Genomic DNA, 20,503 nt, shown 5'->3' on the forward strand with positions numbered 1-20,503 from the left:
TTGCAACACTGGAGGGCAGCACCTGATCAAAAACATATGTTTCTGTTTCCAGTTCATGAGTTTTACCTTCAGGTCATTCAGGGTCGTTTTAATACCATTACATAATGATTTATCTTGTGTTATTCATCATTAGCAAGGACTGAAATAATGACTTAGAAATGTATGTGTGAAATATGTCTTGTACACTGGATCAGAATACAGTCTGGGTTGACTGACAGTTTTGCTTTGGAAAAACCAGGCCCTTCTTTTCTTTTTTAAAATAAAAACTGCTTTTGAATCACTTTTTGAATTTACAAAGAAGCATCTTCATATAACTGTAACAAAGGAGGGAAACTCCATTATAGAATCACAATAAATTTTGCACGGAACAAGTAAACAATAACCACAATCCAATCCAAACGGTCACTACAAGAAGGTTTCCGTTTCACATCAAAGAAACTATCCGTGATACAAGAGGTCAGGTTTCTCTTTTGTGCTGAACCTCTTTTGTTGTTCTGAGTGTGAAGATTCAGTAAGCTTCCTCTGGCTTTGATGGGGGGGGTGAAATGTATCATTGTTAGCCGATATGTCGTCAGCGTTGTGGGATGACACCTACAGCAGACATAACACCGGTTAACACATATGCACAACATTTAATTTATTATTGGTGTTGTGGTACAAGTGCTCAAAGAAGAGCATTATGTCAAATACCTGGTAAGATGTGTAGAGCTGTTATAGCTCATATTTCATGTCTGTTAATTCTAATGTTGTTAATTACTTCTCATAGACCAAAAGTATGCCCATGTGATTGGTACTTAAGAACTGTATTTCTCATATAACTACTTTCCTTCTTTGACAGTGAGTACTGGGAGGTTAATTGTGTGGCTTATGTGGTATTAAAGTCAATGAGCGAACATGAATGAGAGAGTAAAACAAAGAATCACAACAAACAATGTAAAGGTCGCACTGGAACTGATATCCTGCAGTCATTATTTGGCAGACATCTCTTCTTTTCTCTCAGTATTATAAAATGTAATGTAATGCGTTGGCTATTCAGACCATGTAACTTTCTATGGGATAACAAGACAGGTTTGAAAGTGCATTACATTTCAGGTATCTACAAATATCTGAAGGCAATGAGAACACACAGTTTGAAATATAACTTAAAGTCATGCTGGCAGCTGTGATTAAAGCAAAATTAGAAAGAAAGGGTTATGAGTGGGGCTGAGGTGATGTGTGTGATCCTTCAAAAAGAATATTGCATAGAGCTGGCGACAGTGGCTAAAAGTCCAGTCTCAATCTAAATATCTAAGTCTCAGGCCCTCAAAATGCATCCTGCTGGTATGCTTGAATCTCTTTAATCCTTTCCTGGTTGTTCTCATATCTTCTTTTGCAGCCCATTTATCCCTCTTCTTCTTTATGCAATCTGCCCTGTACCTAACCGAATTAACCAAATGCAGTTTTTGGAACAGATTAAGCCCCACCTACATATGTCAAACTTAACAACATCCATGTCTGGTGAGTCATATCTTATCTTTGATTTGCAAACTGTCATACAATCACTTTAAAGGGCTCTCCTTGATCTAGGGCATGGGTGTCATACATAAGGCCTGTGAGCCAGAAGCGACCAGGCAGAAAGACCCCAATCAGAGTTTTAGAACATTTGAAAAAGGGCATAGATTTTGGGCTTTTAACTATATTTTTAATAGGCTTTACAGTTTTTCGTGCTGATAATGACCTCCCCCATGGTTATTAATACTACACCAACTTTTTCTGTAATTTTACACATTCATTTCTTACAACTTAAGAAGAGTTACACTAACAGATACATTTACTACAGCAACATTTCTTTATCATGTGAAAAACTGAGGCGTACCGTTGAAAAATTTTTTATTTATTAATATGTCTAAGAGATTACATGTGCAATTTACTTCTTCACACTGACACACAGAGAAGCTTCACTGGTCTGGCCTACGTAAATTCATAGAGGGCTGTATGTTATTGACAATGTAAGATGAGTCTGACAATCCTGATTTTGAGAGTTCCTACACACACACACAAAGGAAGCTGTTGGACTTTGCTAAAACAGAGGAGTGTGCATTTATTTCTGTATTTAAACCAATTAAGACTTCCTGCAGGAAATGCAAGTGAAGTGCAAGTGAGATGGTGAGAGGAAAAGAGCCCGTGGATGAGAGATGAAGGAAAATATGAGTGACAGCTTGTTGACTTTTACAAGTTGCAGTGGGCTCAGTGGGAGTAAATTGGATTCCCTTGTTAAATCCCCTGCGTGGTGTGTTGGAGGGGTCGGCTAGGGTCTCATCTGATGTTTGACCTCCTTTCATGGCACTAGCAGTGACAACTCATGCACCGTAGCTCACAGAATAATTACATCTGTTCTGGAGTCTGTTTGGGCACTTTGACCCATTTTTGGTTTTCATATTTGTAGTTTCCAAAATTCTTGCAACAAGTATGCTCATATGGCTCTTAACTTTTTATCAATTTGTTTGATTCTGAATAAATATTCCAATTTGTTGTTAACGTGTTCCGGATAAATAAACAAAAATATTTCATTTGGAAGCTCTGTGCATGCTTCTGTCCAATCAGAAATTAGAGGAAGTTGTAGTTTTCTTCTTGTTTAGAAACTTTTTGTTTTGGAAAAACCTTTCTTGTAAAAGAAATATCCGCCTGTTTCTACCCAGAGTAATTAGGTTTCGCCGGTGAACTCTATACTCCTGAGAAGGCTGGACAGTCCTGGGACTGAAGTCATGAAACTCGATGGAGCAAACCATGTGTGAAAAATCAACGCTTTGTAAAGTAAAATATATATACCGTGACTTTATCCATGCTGTGTTATCTGTAGATTTACTATGACATCTTTACTGTCCTGAAAATTAGTCACAAGTGTGTAATGATATTTTTATAGTATTTCCCAGCACTCTTCTTTATTAACAATATCATGTCCAAATATAACTCAAACATAAAAAAGCAAATATCACCAAAACGCAAACTAGTCATTGTTTACTTGCCTTTCTTTCCTTTTTTTTTTTTTTTTTTTTTTTTTTTGCCTGTCCCGTTTGGCTCTTTTGCCATCAGAATTGTTGTCTAAAGGCAAAGAAAGATGCCCAACGGATTTACTTTACCAAACTGACCATCCCAGCCTTGCCGTAATGGTCCATTTGATTCACCTTTTATTGTTTATTTTATTTTCACTTAATGAATACGGGACAGACTTGACTGGGGGAAAGAAGGGGAGAAAGAAAGAGGGAAAGAGAAACAGCTGAGAAGAGGGACGGGGGAGAAGGGCAAAAGACAAAAACCAACAGAACGGGCAGAAAAAAAAAATGCATATATCAATCACCTGGATCACCTGCTGAGAAAGAAAAAAGAAAGCAAACAGAAGAGAACAAGAGTAATAGAATAAACAACATCACAATGATATATGGGAATATGACAGTAAATACTAAATGTTAAACATTATTGTGCAGCACATAAGATCAACAGAACACAGTGTGCTTTGAGGTAGGAGCCAAAAAGGGTGTAGTTTGTGGGTGTGATCACCCGTGTGTACACCTGTGAGCATGGACGCGCTTGTTTTTTGTTTTTTTAAAAGGTTCCTTCATGTAATAATCTGCTAGAGGGTGTGGGGGGGCCACAGCCCCGTCCTCCAGGGCGTGAAGCAGGTGTGGAGGAGATCAAAACTCCAGACATCCAGAGGCCCCCAGAACACAAGAGACCAAGGAAGACCAACAGAGGGGCAGCTGCGCCACTGTCCCGGAAAGAGCTGAGGAGAGTCCCAGATGAGGGCTCACTCAGCAGCCGCGGAGCAGAAGCCAGGGGGAGTTGCAGTGACGCGCCCGTGAGCTCCGCCGGCAGCCAGCTGCGTCTGAGTGACCGAGCCCCAGGCCGAGAGGCCGGGGGCACCCCACCTCCGAAGTGGCCCGAGCGAGCCCCAGGCTCCAGGCCCCGATAAGCGGCCGCCAAGGAGTGAGCCGGTGTGTACCTGGACGCCCATCCCCGGACACAAAGAACCACCAACGCACCGATGTCTGAGGGGGTCCGCCACTGGCAGGGGAAGTGGTGGTAGGGGGAGATAGGCCTCCAAACCTTGGAGGGCCTGAGATGTCCCCAGAGAGGTGGCGCCTGACACCCAACCTGACATATAGACACAGAAATACAGGCACACACAGATACAAACATCCATTCCCACCCTCATGCTCTCATATGCACTCACTCCACACTCAACCAACGTGGAGACAGACATAAAGAGACGTTGTACACACGATCACACTCCCCAAGCGTACTCTACAAACCGGGTCTAGGTGCCCCCGCCCCTGGAGGGGGGAACTGCACCCAGACCCAGGTGGTGTTTCCCTTTTCCCTGCGGTGGGGGGAGGCAGACCGCCCCGACTCCGCAGCAGCAGGAAGGCTCCACACTCCAGACCGCAGTCGGACGGCCAACTCCTCCTCCTAGTCCTAGCCCCCCTGCTCCAGCAGGTCGCAGAGAACGGGGGTGAGAGAAGACTCCGAACCTCCCTCCACCCGCTCATTGTAATGTTGATGCATGTGTGTTCTAAGGTGCATTTAAAACCCAGGAGGGCTTGGAGCTACCTGCCAGAGAGCAGCAGGTAAGCACATGGTCCCTCCTGCTAGCCCTCAATGTCTACGTGTATTTAAAATTGAGAGGTGGGCAACGATGCCAGGGGTGGGGTGTACACCCTGATGGTACTTTGGACTCCGTGTATCGTGCCCACCCCCAAGATCCTATATGTATGTGTAATGAGAGTGTGAGTAATGTGAATGTCTAAGTTGTGGGATAAAATTGAGGCAGAGGCAGCCAGAAGGGGACAGGGGGGGGGGGGGGGGGGGTAGCCTCCTCTGCACCCTGGTGACATACCCCTACTCCAAGGCCCTGCATGTGTGGGTGGTTGTGGTGGAGCGGGAAGAGGGAGGCAGCTGGAGATGGGGAGGGAAGGAAGGGAGGGGCAAGTGACCCCTCCCTGGGGCCAGCTCCCCCGCTGACCCCAGTAGGCACCCCCATACTCCGCGACCCGCCAGGGAAAGGGGGCCCAGGCCCATCCAGACCGGGCCCAGTGCAGCAGCGCCGCCCGGCCCCACAGAGCCCGGGACAGTCCACCCAACCCCACCACAGAGAAAACTGCACCCACCCCACCATCCACTCATCTTCCAGACTACATAAGACAATAAACACCCAGGCTGAGATCTTCCTCCACCTCTCCTGTATCTCCCCCTCCTGCAGAGGGAGCTCCTGAGGAGAGGAAAGCTCCTGCAAGATGTGACAATCTCCCCCACCAGTTGAAGAGCCCCCCAGGTGGCTCGACGCGCCGGCGGCACCCTGCTCCAGGGCTGGGCCCCCATGCACCCACCCGCCCACAACCCCGGCAACACACCAACCAGGACCCAAGCCCCCGAGGCCCGGTCTTTCCTACTGTTGTTCCACTATTACATCATGTCATGTTCATCCACTGATGAATGTTACAAAAATCCATTAGACAGAAAATGTAATGACTGTAAATTATTTTGTCTATGACAAGCCGTTTCCACCAGGCTTTCATTTGAAATATTAGATCAGGGGTTTACCAGAGGGCTTCCACTTACCATCTGGTTTTGCTGTCAACTCATGACTGCGTCCTTTACAGTTTAAACCTGTACCAATTTGTGTCTTGCTAAAGATTTAAACATTTTTTATAGGGCATTACCTTTCGGTGTCACCAATAGTAATAAATTAAATCTTTTAGTGTAAAATTTCTATTTTTTTTTCTTTGAGAAACTCCTACCTACTCCCACATCTTCTCACATCTTGCTTTTTGATGCACCTCAGTGTTCTATATCCCAGTAATGTTCAGTACTTGGACAGCAGTTCTACATCATTGCATCTGGCTGCTGGAATTGTATCCTTAGTGGGTAAAAGCAGTATGAATAGCTTATTTGTATGACAGCTTCCCAAAAGTGAAGGCAAAATATTTTGATTAAGTCATGTGACTAGCTGCAGTGCAGGTCAGAAACCCCACCTGCTCTCCAACAAAGTGAACTAACTGACTTCATTTGTCAGAGAGTTTGTTGTACTTTTTATAGTTAGTTAAGATCATTAGTATTAATTCTATTAGACAACAAGCATTCTAACATTAGCTACTTGGGGGGGAAAGCAGCTACAATAATGTCAAAAACTAAGTACACTCCTACTGCTTCCACAGAAACTAAGAGGGTGAGTAGCAGTTAGGTTTAGCTTATAAAATGTACATGCTAAACCGGCACAAGCTTGATGCTGCTATGTTAGCTAAGGCATATTTCTCATCTTCCTTTTATCTAAAAAATCCTTGAAAGAGTAGTTGTAAAACAGCTAACAGATCATCTGCAGAGGAATGGCTAATTTAAAGAGCTTCAGTCAGATTTCAGAGCTCATCAAGGTGCAAAAACAGCTTTAGTGAAGGTTAGAAATGATCTTATGGCCTCTGACAGTGGACTCATCTCTGTGCTTGTCCTGTTAGACCTCAGTGCAGTGTTCGATTCTGCTGACCATTATATTTTATTACAGCGATTATTAAAGCGATTAGTGCATGCTGTAGGTATTACAGGTACCGCACTACAGTGGTTTGAATCATATCTACCTATTAGTCTCCAATTTGTTCATGTAAATGGAGAGTTCTCTTCACACATTAAGATTAATTATGGAGTCCCACATGGTTATGTACTAGGGCCAGTTCTGTTTACATTATACATGCTTCCCTAGGCAGCATCATTAGAAGGCATAGCATACATTTTCACTGCTATGCAGATGATACCTAATGTTATCTATCCATAAAGCCGGATAACACACACCAATTAGCCAAACTGCAGGAACATCCTAAAGGCATAAAGACCCACATCACCTCTAATTTTCTACTTCTAAATTCAGATAAAACTGATGTTATTGTAATCGGCCACAAAGATCTTACAAATATGTTATCTAGTCCGATGGATGGTATGACACAGGTAACACTGTGAGGAATCCTGGAGTTGTTTTTGACCAGAATATGTCCTTCAATACGCAAATTTAAGAAATAGAAAAGACTACTTTCTTTTATCTCAAAAAATTCTCTAAAATTAGAAACATCCTGTCTCAGAATCACGGCGAAAAACTAGTTCATGCATTTATTACTTCTAGGCTGGACTATCATAATTCGTTATTTTCAGGCTGTCCTGAAAGCTCCCTGAAAAGCCTTGAGCTGATTTGAAATGCTGCAGCAAGAATACTGACAGGAACTAAAAAGAGAGAACATATTTATATGTATTTCTACGTCTTTCAAATGTATATAAATTAGGTTTCCATATGTGTAAATATTTAAAGTTTACCTTTATCATTCTCTCGCCATAAATCAAATTGTTCCTAGGCAATGAAATCTTTCTGATTTGTCATAAAAAAAAATTTCATTAAAAACCTTAATTAGGTTTAATAGGTGAATAGGTTTTAATAGGTGTAAAATATTGAAATATATCTAAATGTAAAAACAGTTAATCACAGTCAATTTAACTTTAAGAATATGTGTGTGGTGTTAAAAATTAAAATACTCTTTCAAAATTTCAAGTCATTTAAACACATTATATACAGTTTTCTGGGCATTTTCCATTTATTTAAAATGCTTTTAGCTAATTTGCCTACATACTTTGATAATTAAGTTTACAGCAGGAATTAGGCCAGAAGCTCATGGAGTGAGTGATGGACTTGATGAAGGATAATGACAACGCTCCTGCTTTCTTTTTCCACTGTGTCACCATGTTTGCTTTCCTCCGTCTCGCCCCACTCCAACACACTTCACTCCCTCCAACAGTGACCATGGGCTGTTTATCGACTTGCTTCTTCTTCCTGTTTGTGGTACTAAGAGGATGAAATTAGATCTGCATCAGCGAGGATTTGAGATAAATTGGGCAGCGGATCGGTCCAAATTCGATTTGCTCTAGGTTTCGGGGGGTGGGGGCAGTTCTCCATTGTAGACTTGATAAGAACACTAGTCTGACACTGACAAAGACTGAGTGAATGCAGTTCTTTTAAGGTGTGGTGCAATTAATCAGTCCATGTATTTGGATAAGACAGAACATATGCATGCAAAGATTCAGAGTTTTGAGGTCACTTAAAGTCATGCGTGTGACCCTGCTACCAGGATTAGTGATTGGTTGCCTTTGCCCTCACTGCATGCTGTCCTCTCCTGTAGTGCCATTGGATGGGCCCAAATGGCTGCGGCACACGGGGGTAAACTCCCGCTCCCATTACAGCTCCCGGGAGAGAGAGGTTTGCTCCTTAGCTGCATTGTATGTTTGGGAGATAAGGTGTGGATCTCACTCTTTTCACCGTCCCACTTTGATCTGACTCCAATTCAAGACAGCTGATACCGCAGATGAACTTGACACTCAACTGTTGCCTCTGTAGAAATCTGGAATGGAAAGTGGAGAATGGGATTGAGAGGAATGGGCCTAAAAGCCAGTGTATCTGCTGTTTTGTGTGCCAGACAGACGCAATGACCCTCTTGGTTAAACTCAGCTGAAAAGGTCACAGCTCGTACTGAACAAGAGAAAAGCCCAGAGGGTAAACAAATGTCTCTGCATTTTTATTATGTCATTTTTTTGTCACAGTCCTCTGTAAATCTATATAAATTTGTATCAGCATCCTGATTATCAAACTATGATATGGAGGAGAGGATGTCTTAACATTCATTTAAGGCTTTAACAACATTATTTCAATATAATTTTTAATGGACACTGAGAAAGTGTCCATTAAAAAAAAACAAAAAAAAAACATGAATGTAAATGAGAAACGTCTATTCTGTGTTTTCATCTTTCATTCAGAGGTTTAATGCCAAGAACTCTTGAAAGCCAAATCACAATGGAGAATACACCGAGCTACTTTGTGACAAAAGAGACACCACACCGGATTTCTACCATGTCCCAAGACACCAAGCTCATAGAGGTGGTGCGAGACCCCGTCACTCGAGCAATATCGGACTACACTCAGACGTTATCCAAAACGCCGGACCTGCGGAGCTTCCAGGACCTGGCCTTCAGGAATCAGAGCCTGGGAATCGCTGACATGTCCTGGAACGCCATTCGGATTGGCTTGTATGCTTTGCACCTTGAAAACTGGCTCCACTACTTCCTACTTACTACTCAAAAAGTTACATATTATTAAAAGTTAACTACAAGTGAATTCAGATCTATTATTTTGAAGAAAAAAAAGTGTCTATATCTAACGTTAAAATCAAACCAATAAAAGATGAGATAGGGCTGCTTCTTCCCTCACAGTCTTCTCAATGCCTTGTGGCTAACAGATGTGTTTACTATACTATTCTATTTCATCCCATTACCATTTAGATGATGGCTTAAATGTACAAATATACAGCTCTAGAACTTGTAACACAGCATTTGATAAATAGGAGTTCAACACTAGTAACTTTAAACTGGGACTGCTAAAAGGTGTCCAGTGAAAAATGGCCGAAAATTTCCCTGTAGCTCACGTCTGTTGTGCAGTCAAGGGAAAAAGAACATTTTACACAGAACTCTGTGCAGTCTCTTTCCACAGCAGTTAAATGGTAAGGGGCAGCCAGGTGCTGCTAATGAAATGCACTTGATTAAATGATCATCTGCAAGAGTGAGCACCACTGTAAAAGCAGAGGTTGTGGCTGTTTGCTGGTATGGAGGATTCAGGTGTGTGTTAACACAATGCAACAATCTATTCAGAAGTAGACGTGCCAGCAAATTCATCCCAAGGTCAGACTGTGTGTGCTCAGGTACACTGCAAAAATCCCAAACACCAGACACTATAGGCCTTAGTTAGTATGTTAAATGATCAACTTAATAAATTATGTTAAATTAGAAACTTCATAAAGTTAAAGTAGAATTAGAGAAACACGGAACAAGTATGACTTTTCTGGTTGGCAAGAAAAATGAAAAAAGGCCATGTTTGGCCATAATCAACAGTGCCACATTTAACAAAATGGCGTTAACGCCATAACCGCATTAATGCAGCAAATCTACGCGTAGACGCCGTGCAGCCCCACACACGGGGTGATCTGAGTTAACTCGCTAACGGAGATTTGCCGCGTCAATGCAGTTGTGGCGTTAACGTCATTTTAACGAGATTAACGCTGACAGCACTAACCAAAATACAAGCACAGTAGTGGTGGGGGTGATGATTTGGGCTTGTTTTGCAGCCACATGACTTGGACACCTTGTACTCTCTGAGTTGACCATGAACTCCATTGTAGACCATCTGTCAGACAGCTGAAGCATGGCTGACAGCAGTTGTGCAACAGGACAATGATCTTAGACTTTGCATGAATAAATCTCAATGAACTGAGGCAAAATAGTAAAGAAGAGTGGTCCAAAATTCTGCCACAATGATGTGAGAGACTGGCAAGGAGAATAACTTTTCTTTTTAGTTATGGCTGCTCGAGGTGGTTCCACAAACTAATGAATCATGGCGTGGACTTGGTTTTCCACAGGACTCTCTGCAGTCCTGTGAAACTTTCATTTTCATATGACTGTATTTGTTAACTTTGATCCAGTGAACAAAGATTCAAAAACATGTTCTGTTCAAAGACTTTGTTTTGTCATGGACTGAGTTTGTCTATAGTTCTGACAGCTGTGTTTTTCCCAGAGGAATGTTTCAGAATGAATGAGATTTCGGAAACATTCAATGCTAGGTGTCCGCAGGTGTGACAAGATGGGCCCTCAAACATTTTTAGCAACGTTCTGCTATTGTGCAACTGGTTGGAGTTGATGATGTAAGTTAAATCTGAATGAAGAGCTTTCAAACATTGGATACCCCCTAAATCCAGCAGGATTCATTGGGGCGTTCAAAGACCCTTGTTTCCTGTATTTTGGTATTTCAGTCATTCTCATCTTTGTCTCTCTGTGTACATGCTTAACTAAGCTTATAAAATGTCACTCAGGTGTTTACACTTTGACTTCAGGCTTCACCCACAATTCAAAGTTTCTCAGTGTAGACTGCAAACATCACACACAGACAAGCTGCAACATATTCTGCCCCAGGTCAGCACTAAACTGTTGTTGGCCGAATGGGCTCCTGCCTGTCATCTCAGATCATGAACATACCTAAAGAATCTACTGGAAAGAAAACTATATTTGTGAGATTCCTCAATATTTAAGGTTATACTAAGTACTATCTTTGTTTTTTAGACACTGTGTTGTTTCAAAGGATGCATTCAAAACTCATTAGTTACAAATCATTTAGTACAAATGACTGATTTGACATAATTTGAATATTGTGGAATCAACGTCTCTTTTGCTTTTGTTCATATTTTAACTTTTGTTGGTTTTTGTACAGTAGTTTTCTCGATTTGCTAGTTTCTATTAAGGTTAGTATCAATATCTTCATGCGATATAAGCACAGGGATGAAGTACCAAAACCCACAGGCTATTTCTCTTTCTGGGATGTCTAGATAAATGTGAGAAAGGTCTATGTTATACTAGAGATCTGTATTATCTTTTGGAGTACAATAATCTGTTCCTGTGCCTTTTTCCCCCACATCCACAGTGCAATGTTACATCACTCCTTTATTTAGAAACCATATCAATGTGACATCATGACCATCACTCTATACCTGCATTCACCGCAGACACGGCTGGCTTGGAATGAAACTGAAGCTTGTGTATTATATGAAGTGTAGGACATCACTGCTTGTCATTGGCTATTCTGAGGACGAATCAGATTTCACAGAGCTGAATCCAGTTTCCTGTAGTTTCATACCACTTGGTTAGCAGGTTTTGGCCAAAAAGATATAATGTGTGCTAATTTTGTTGCATTCATTTTCTTTCTTACAGATGCAAGAATCACATAGTAATTACCTATCGTTACCTTATAATGACCAACGGGGGGCGATACATGCCGGTACTTCCCATTCTATAGAAGTCTATGGAAAACCTTGGACCTCATGTAATTTCTCCAATTCAATAATTTGCTTTAATGGCCCTGCAGACTGTAATATTTCAGCACGTATGTATGCATGTATGTAACCTTACCTGAAATGTGGGTTATGTTGTTCTGTTGTAATACCTATCTGTGCTCCTTGGTGCTACAATGAAATTAGCTGAAAAAGTTATCATACAAACACAGCCGACTTAAAAAAAAAATAAAAAAATAAAACTTTTTTTCTACTTTTTCTTTTTCTTCTTCCATGTATTTCTGCACATTATCCCTTTTTTATTTTGTCTGGGCTTTTTAGGGTTTTTTTTCCCATCATTTCGTGCAGCATTCTCATTGTGTACTTACATTTAGGTCTCACATTATAAGATGATCGTCCTAATATTGTGATAGTGTCCCAAATGTGTCCCAAGCTATCTTTGGTGGCTGCAAGGCTAACTGTGAACCTCTCTCAAACTGTGCCAACTGAAGCCATGACCAGTTGTTTTATGTTTGTTGTGTTTCTGCATTACAAAACTGTAACAGCCTGAATAAAATCCTGATCAAGTCTTCTTCTTTGTTTGACAGAACAAGAATTTAAGGACCAACAAAAAAGGAAAATCTGGAGTTTTTACAGCTGGAATCAGGACGTTCTCTTTATGCCATAAATACTGCTGAAATATCAACCTTTAAATGTGCTTAAACCCTCACAAGTGTATGACACACAGTTGATACAAGACGTCTTATAGAGAGCTATGCTATCTTTCCTTCTCAAGTTATCTCCTCTAGTGACAGCTATTCAATTCAATTCAATTTTATTTATATAGCGCCAAATCACAACAAAAGTCGCCTCAAGGCGCTTCATAGGTACAGAGAAAAACCCAACAATCATATGACCCCCTATGAGCAAGCACTTTGGCGACAGTGGGAAGGAAAAACTCCCTTTTAACAGGAAGAAACCTCCGGCAGAACCAGGCTCAGGGAGGGGCGGCCATCTGCTGCGACCGGTTGGGGTGAGAGAAAGCTAAACAGCAAAAACTTGAAAACTACTGAAATCTTTACTGGTCAGATCTGCCCTTATGCAAAAAACGTCCATTGTGTGTAACCTGTGACACACGTGCATGTAAGGAATGATGGCACAAAGCTGCAGTAAAATCCCTAAAATGGTTGATGTACTCAGAATCCTTAAGAGCAATAATGGCAGGTAACAATTTCAGCAATATTGTTCAACATAAAGAAAACACTGTGCGTTATCAAACAAAATCTATCTAAACAATCTATAAAAAGGCACTTGAAAAATATTTGGAAAGCTTCCACATGTTCAGACTGGTTTCTGTTCTACAGCACTCACGGTATCTTCATAATATGATTACTTTTAAACAGTGTTAAAAATCTGTGGAATTTTACATTTAGTAGTTGAAAGTATTAAAGTCATTCATCATTGAAATGTGCAGATAGTGTACAGTATTGCCATCAATAAACCAGGGCACCTGCACCTGTAGGTCCAGAGCTCAGGTGCCACGTTGCAATTGTTACTGCGCTGCAGATCGTTTTTCCGTTGTGACATGAAGGCTCTGTTGGTTCAGTGACTCACTTGTCAGAAAGCATTAACAAATGAACCAAAGGGAGGAAACGTACAAAATATTCACATGAATGTCTGATTAGGCTAGTCAGCTCTCTGAACAATGCGCTCTGCCTGTGGCTGATGGTTTTTTGTTACAGCGACCAATAGACAGATTTCCTCTTTCAAACCAGTTTCTAATGGCACAGCTCAGTGTGGCACAAATAAAAACGTTGAGCATATGTGGCCTTACACAAAACGGGATTAAACCCGTAATGTTTTAACTATGTTTTCCACGAATTTACGTGACAAACAAATAAACCCCTTTCAATTCGCCACAAAGCCGCTTCAAGGAATACCTCCCCAGTTAAGAGTTTCTGAAAGACTTTGGATTGTGTTAGTGCTCGTTATTTTGTCACTTTCAGCTGGGCTTTATGATTAAATGAACGTGGAATGACTGTGGACAATTAAAGTTAACGCGTGTTCCCGCTTTTAAGATTTATCACCTGCTTCAAGGCCGCAGACATTTTACAGCCTCTCAGTCAACAAAGTTCTGTTTGACCTCAGAAAAAGTTAACAGGAGCTGATTGTACTTGATGCCTTTTTAATGGATTTCCAAACACAACAAATATTAATATTCAGAGATGGACTTTTCAGTGAGATTGATGAGCAAACTGACAGGAGTAGAGTTCAGAGAAAAGAGAAGGGGTTTCCAGGGAACTCTAAAGAAAGGAGATGCTGTATTGTTTATAGAGAGGAAAGACAGAAAGGAAAGGACTGGAGGAGGAATTGTATAATAGACTGATGTGGAAGGAGGTGAAAAATGGCTCTATTATGGGCCTAATAGAATTTCCCTTGTTCCCAGAGGAAAACAGAATGGACTCTCCCTCCTTCCCACTTTGCCTCTCCATCCCCTCATCCTTCCATTTGCTTGCAACTGAGGCATAATTTCATCACTCCTCACTTAATTGTGTGCGTTGCTGGCAGGGCCTGACTCTCTGTTCCAGCAAACACAGGGCAGATGGGAGAGGAGGAAGAAGAGCAGAATAATAGAACAGAGTGGGAAACCACAGCACTTCATTTTTATAGATAGACAGCTTGTAAAAGCAGTGGGTTACATGGTCCCCTCTGAACAGTCAAGTGTAAACACAGTAGAAGACTGAGTGAGATCCCTAAGAAATGCTGTCTCACACAGGACGGACTTACAGTTAGATTAGATTTAAGTAGTTAAGTAAAACATTAGGTAGAGTTAAAGGGGATGTGAAATGCTACACACATAAAGGCTAATTTGCATCATTTAGCCCTGCTCTCAAAAACAGACATAGCTGTAACTGTCTGTGAAGCTGGACTTAAGAAATAAGTGCTTAAAGTTTAAGCTTGAAAAACATGTTTAGCACCGTCTTCTGTCAGTATGGAACGTGACGTCATGTGGTTGGATGTTTGGTTGCCGCTAACAGACTTACATTAGTTTATGTTAGCTAGCTAGTGACAGAATCAATAACTCAGAGGGAAATAACAACACTAAAACTGAAAAATTTGTTTAAGGGGACCACTTTTGTGCTGCCCCCGGCTTCAAAATTGAGTTTTAGTTAAGACATCGAGAATATACTTTCCACTTTCACTCTCTGTCTCTTTAGCAGTAATTCGCTGTTTGGCTAGCTGCACTCAAACAGGAAAATCCAACTTTTAGCACTTAATGAGGACCGTGAAGGAGAGCCTGCTTGAGTCACCAGGCCAACAAGCTGGATTGCACCAAACCAGCGTTTCCTCACCAGGCTGGGTGTATGGGATGGCAATCACTTGCAAAGCAGATGTTTGCTTAATGCAATCAGAGCTATTTTATGTAATAAAATATTTTCTCTTTTCCCAACAAGCAAACAGCTTACAAGATCACAGGTTACACCACACCAAAAATATAAATATATATATATAAGATATATAATATATATATCTTACTGAACACGATTGGAAATCATAACATCCATCAGCATGTCCACAGGGACCCCCCGCCAAAAGAAAAAAAAAACCTCCCCATGTTACACTCTAATTCACTTATATTTGGTCTTCACTTGTCCTCGCTTCTAATATCAAGTAATCCAGTCAGTGAGATGATGTGAGGAAAAAAAGGTCTCCAAAACATGTCATCCCTTCCTCGGAGCCGCTGTCTTGTCAAATCATCATAAATTGCCAGATCTGCATATATGTATCACAAAGTGACGGCTATATTGTGATTGTGGCTCAAAGAGTTCGCAGTTCGTCTTATAATCGGAAGGTTGCCGGTTCGAGCCCCGGCTCGGACAGTCTCGGTCATTGTGTCCTTGGGCAAGACACTTTACCCTACTGGTGTTGGCCAGAGGGGCCGATGGCGCGATATGGCAGCCTCGCCTCTGTCAGTCTGCCCCAGGGCAGCTGTGGCTACAACTGTAGCTTGCCTCCATCAGTGTGTGAATGTGAGAGTGAATGAATAGTGGCATTGTAAAGCGCTTTGGGTGCCTTGAAAAGCGCTATTTAAATCCAATCCATTATTAATTGTAAAGCGCTTTGAGGTTTCTTGAATAAGTGCTATATACATGCAATCCATTATTATAACCAACCAACCAATCACATGACGTCACGTTCTGACAAAAGATGCCACTAAAGATGCTTTTATAACTTAAACTTTAAGGACTTATTTCTTAAATCCAGCTTCACAGACACATCTGTTTCAGTTTTTGAGAGCAGGGCTCTGTGATGTAATTTAGCCTTTATATGTGTAGCGTTTCATTTCCCCTTTAACCTGCCAGTTTAATAATAAATTTTGTTGCGGTGCACTTTGGTTTATCTTCCTCGTAAAAAACTAAATGTTTTGGTAAGATCAGAGGAAATAAAACGATTCAAAATCATTTGAGCTGTTACGAGTATTGCATCTGAAACCCATCTTGTCCATCCTTTCATGTAATATTTACAAAACACTACACGAGCTCAAACAGACCCAAGTTTACGCCTATTCGTATCTAAAAAAAGAAAGACAAAACCCCACTCCACTTCGATTTCCATGTCAAGACATTAACCTTTGACCTCAGAGTAGATCAGTCACCTCCCTTCTGCTGTTCCACCCAGTACAAGCGTTTTGTTACTTTCAAAGCTGCACCTTGTGTTTGATCTCCTGTTACAGTCGACTGTGACCAAAGAGAACACGTGTGCACTCATCTGGAGAAATCTGCGGAGCCGCTACAGTCAGCCGTTTATCATCACTCGTGTCTTCAGAGTTCCTCAGTGAGATGCTCTTCACTCTGTCATAAAGATGAAAATGCTTTTGACCCTTGGCCTCACCTCAGTAGCTGCTTTTTTTGGGGGGTTTTTCCAGAGAGCACTGCACGAAGATGTAAGAGGCACACGAAGCATAGAGGTTACAAGATTGGGGTCAAGTATTTTCGGCAGTCCAGTATATCTGTGTAAAACCAATGAAACTGATTGTGAATTTTCCAGGCCTTATGGTGTAGTTACTGTATTAACACTCAGACATAATACAAACTGAGAGGCAGCACAGTGAACAGCCATATTCATGCTGAGCAAGTCCCAGAAGCAGCTGGTAGTTAAATATTGCTCACAGTGTTTTATGAAAAGGTTAAGCATTCACTGTGTAAATATGTCTTTTTATTTTACCAACCATATTTTTTAATGAGTGAAACTGTTTCAACAGAAAGTATTAATCGTCGACTTCTATAAACTTTTTTTAATAGCAAGTCATAGTTTTAGTTTATGGTATTAATCATTAACATTTTATTTCAAGTGTATACTTCCCAGCCTATTTCTTGTGTGGATTTTTCTTTTCCTGTTTCTTCCTCTTTCGCTCAATTTGTACTCCTTTCCTTATTTTAAACATTGCATTCTTGGGCATAATTGATTTTATTCCTGTTTTTGTCTGTTTTGCCACCTTTTTTATTTCCTACTGAGGTCGTTTCACCCATAGACAGGATAAAAGATGGATGTCGCCATTGGGTTGGGAAAGTGAAGCTGGGGGTCAGTACCTGTGGTTGCAAAAAGACTTCTGGTCTAATAGAGGCATCGCATGCGCATATTGCTCAAGAGTTGTTTGCCATATGTTTGTATATGTGATGCAAGAACTGGTCTGGAGGAAAAATATGTACTCCCCGACTGGTTGGTGGGTGGTTCCTGGAGGTTGCATGTAGTTTGTATTTTTACTGTTGCTTGGAGAGTAATTGCCAAGTGTTTGTAGACAATAAGTGTCTTTCATCCAAATTATGCACAACCACTGGTGATTTTCTTGCAACCAGACCAATCAGAAGGTTTCCATCAAGTGGTTGGAAAACACATATTTTTCCCGAGTGACCAATGGTAAGGTTTTCTTTCTACTTAAAAGAAGAAATTAATAATGGATTGCATTTATAAAGTGCTTTTCAGGGCCCTCAAAGCGCTTTACAATTCCACTATTCATTCACTCACTGGTGGAGACAAGCTACAGTTGTAGCCACAGCTGCCCGGGGGCAGACTGACAGAAGCGAGGCTGCCATATCGCGCCATCGGCCCTTCTGCCCATCAGCAGTAGGCGGCAGGTGAAGTGTCTTGCCCAAGGTCACAACGACCGAGACTGTCCGAGCCGGGGCTCGAACCGGCAACCTTCCGATTATAAGACGAACTGCCAACTCTTTGAGCCACGTCATCTGAAACTCGATGAAAAGAAAATAAAGTTTTAAAGTAAATTAAATGACTATAATTTATCTTTTTTTCTCTTCTCTATTTTCCATCTTACTGCCACTGAGATGTGGCATATGGTTCTTCAGCTATTACTATTTGTCATGCTTTTATTTATTTTCATTGCAAAGGTTTCAGAGGCTCACATTTCCGGCCTATCCTAAGGGAGTCCTGTTTCCACATTCTCAATTTTTTCCAGAAGTGATTTGGAGAGTAAATAAGCATGTTATTCTGAGAGCAGCCATATAGCTGTCATTAACATGCTATAAATTAGCCCAGTTACCAGTACAGCAAGGAGATATATAGCGTGGAAATCATTACTTTCTTACTGTTCCCTTATAATTGAATTATTAGTACTCTGTGTTTGCTAATTCTTGTAAGTCAGTTATAAGCATGTATTTTTGATTAATCTTTTTAACATATCCCCGAAGAAGGTATAGAAAACAGCTTTGTCATTTAGATTTTTTTTACCCAGGCATAATATAGATTTTTGTTTATTAAATGCTCAGAAACATATGACACAGACATTACTAAATATCACTGATCAACCTTAGTTTGGGAAGGCATTTCTCTTCTTGATCTTTTTCCTTCTATTTTTTTCTCAGCATCTGATTGTGTACTTGATGATATTAAACACAACATGCTTATCCCCTTTCACCACCACATGTCACATTTGTACACATGGTTCTCTTCACACATGGAGCATTCCTTGCTAACGACTCACTGGAGGTTAGCAGCAGTTAGACGGCAATGTGTTTTCCATTTGAACCACGGTTCACTTAGAAACTGATACTGGGTGATGTCTCAGAACCTGCCCATGCCCCTTGTGATCTGAATAAGAAGAAACAGATTAAACTTGAAGGAACAAATACAAAGATTAAAGACTATTACATTCAATGTTGATTGGATAGGAAATATCAGGGAGCAGGTTTGTCTTTTCTGATGTATGTAATATACATAGAATATAAGTAGTGCAGTTTTTTTTACATTTAAATTCTTTGTTATTTATTATATGTCATATTAGATACATCACTGCTGCTTTTCTATGACTCTCTCTGCATTCATGTTTGTAATGATTTCACAACACGCTTTGGTCTAAGAAGTGCCGCCTGATCAGTTTTGTATCATTTTGCTAAATTAACACAAGATTCTTTCCACTGAAGAAATAATCATTTAACATCAATAATCAATCAACATTCAATCAATGGCCTGGCTCCTAATGCCCATAGCATAACATTGGTCTCAGCATGTTTGACAGATGATGTGATATTCGTCAGATCACAAGGTGTTTATTTACTTTTCCATACTTTTCCCTTTCAAATATTCTGATATAAGTTAATCTTGGCTTCATCTGTCCTCCAGACCAATTAGTCCAGCTGAGTTGGTCAGGGCAATCATTCTTTTTAAGAATGTACCACGGTGTTGATTTGTCCATTCGTAAAGTTGACCTAACTCTGATTAAAGTTTTAATCTCTATCATAGGTTTATTTGGGGCTTTCAGCATACTGATGGCCTCCTTCAATTTCACTGATATTTCTTCAGACCCTATAGTGAGAGTTCTAGTGGAAAGCAGTCAAGTTCAACACTTGCAATCGAGTCCAGATCTTTTATCAGATTAATTTGTCATGAAACAACAATGGCCTCATCTCATGAAACTGCTTATCAGTCTATTGTTCACTTACTTTTGTGTGTCTGAAAATGAGTTAAAGCTGAAAGTCTGTGCCTCAATTGCATATTGATTGTTTGATTTGAAATCCACTGTGATGGTGTATAGAGGCAAAACTATCAACTGTATCGTTGTCCAAATACTTTCAGAACTGATTTAATTCGTCACATATACTATGTATAGGATTATTCTTAACAACTCACAATTCTACCTCAAAAAATCCTGTGGCGTTGCAACATCTGTGCATCTCTACACATAACCAGGTGTTCAAACAGCTTTTCATACAGTGCAGAAATGATGCATATGCCCATGTATCATTGTGTATATAGTAACATGTCACTGTAGATTTAGCTGCATTTTTCATTTTGTTCTATTTATTATATCAGATAGCTATCACGCCTGTTCTGTTCTGTTCTGTTATAGTCTATAGAAATCTAATAGATGTTTTCCAACACATACAGTGCATGAATTCCAACAAAAACAATTCATTTTAACCATAAGCTACACTAATCTATCACAATATTTTCACACTTGTAACACTACCACTGAGTTAAGTCCATAGTGGCATAAAGTCAGTGAGAACCAGTGTGCTAGCATGTGTCGTTTAATGCACCATTATTCTGTTGTATCACTCACCAGTAAGTCCAGTTGTGTTGACAGGCTGACGGTTTCTATTATGATAGTACCACGT

The sequence above is a fragment of the Diplotaxodon limnothrissa genome, linkage group LG8 (assembly GCF_057381915.1).
Source record: "Diplotaxodon limnothrissa isolate DT_005_m linkage group LG8, D_limnothrissa_male_GT1.1, whole genome shotgun sequence".
Lineage (NCBI taxonomy): Eukaryota > Metazoa > Chordata > Actinopteri > Cichliformes > Cichlidae > Diplotaxodon > Diplotaxodon limnothrissa.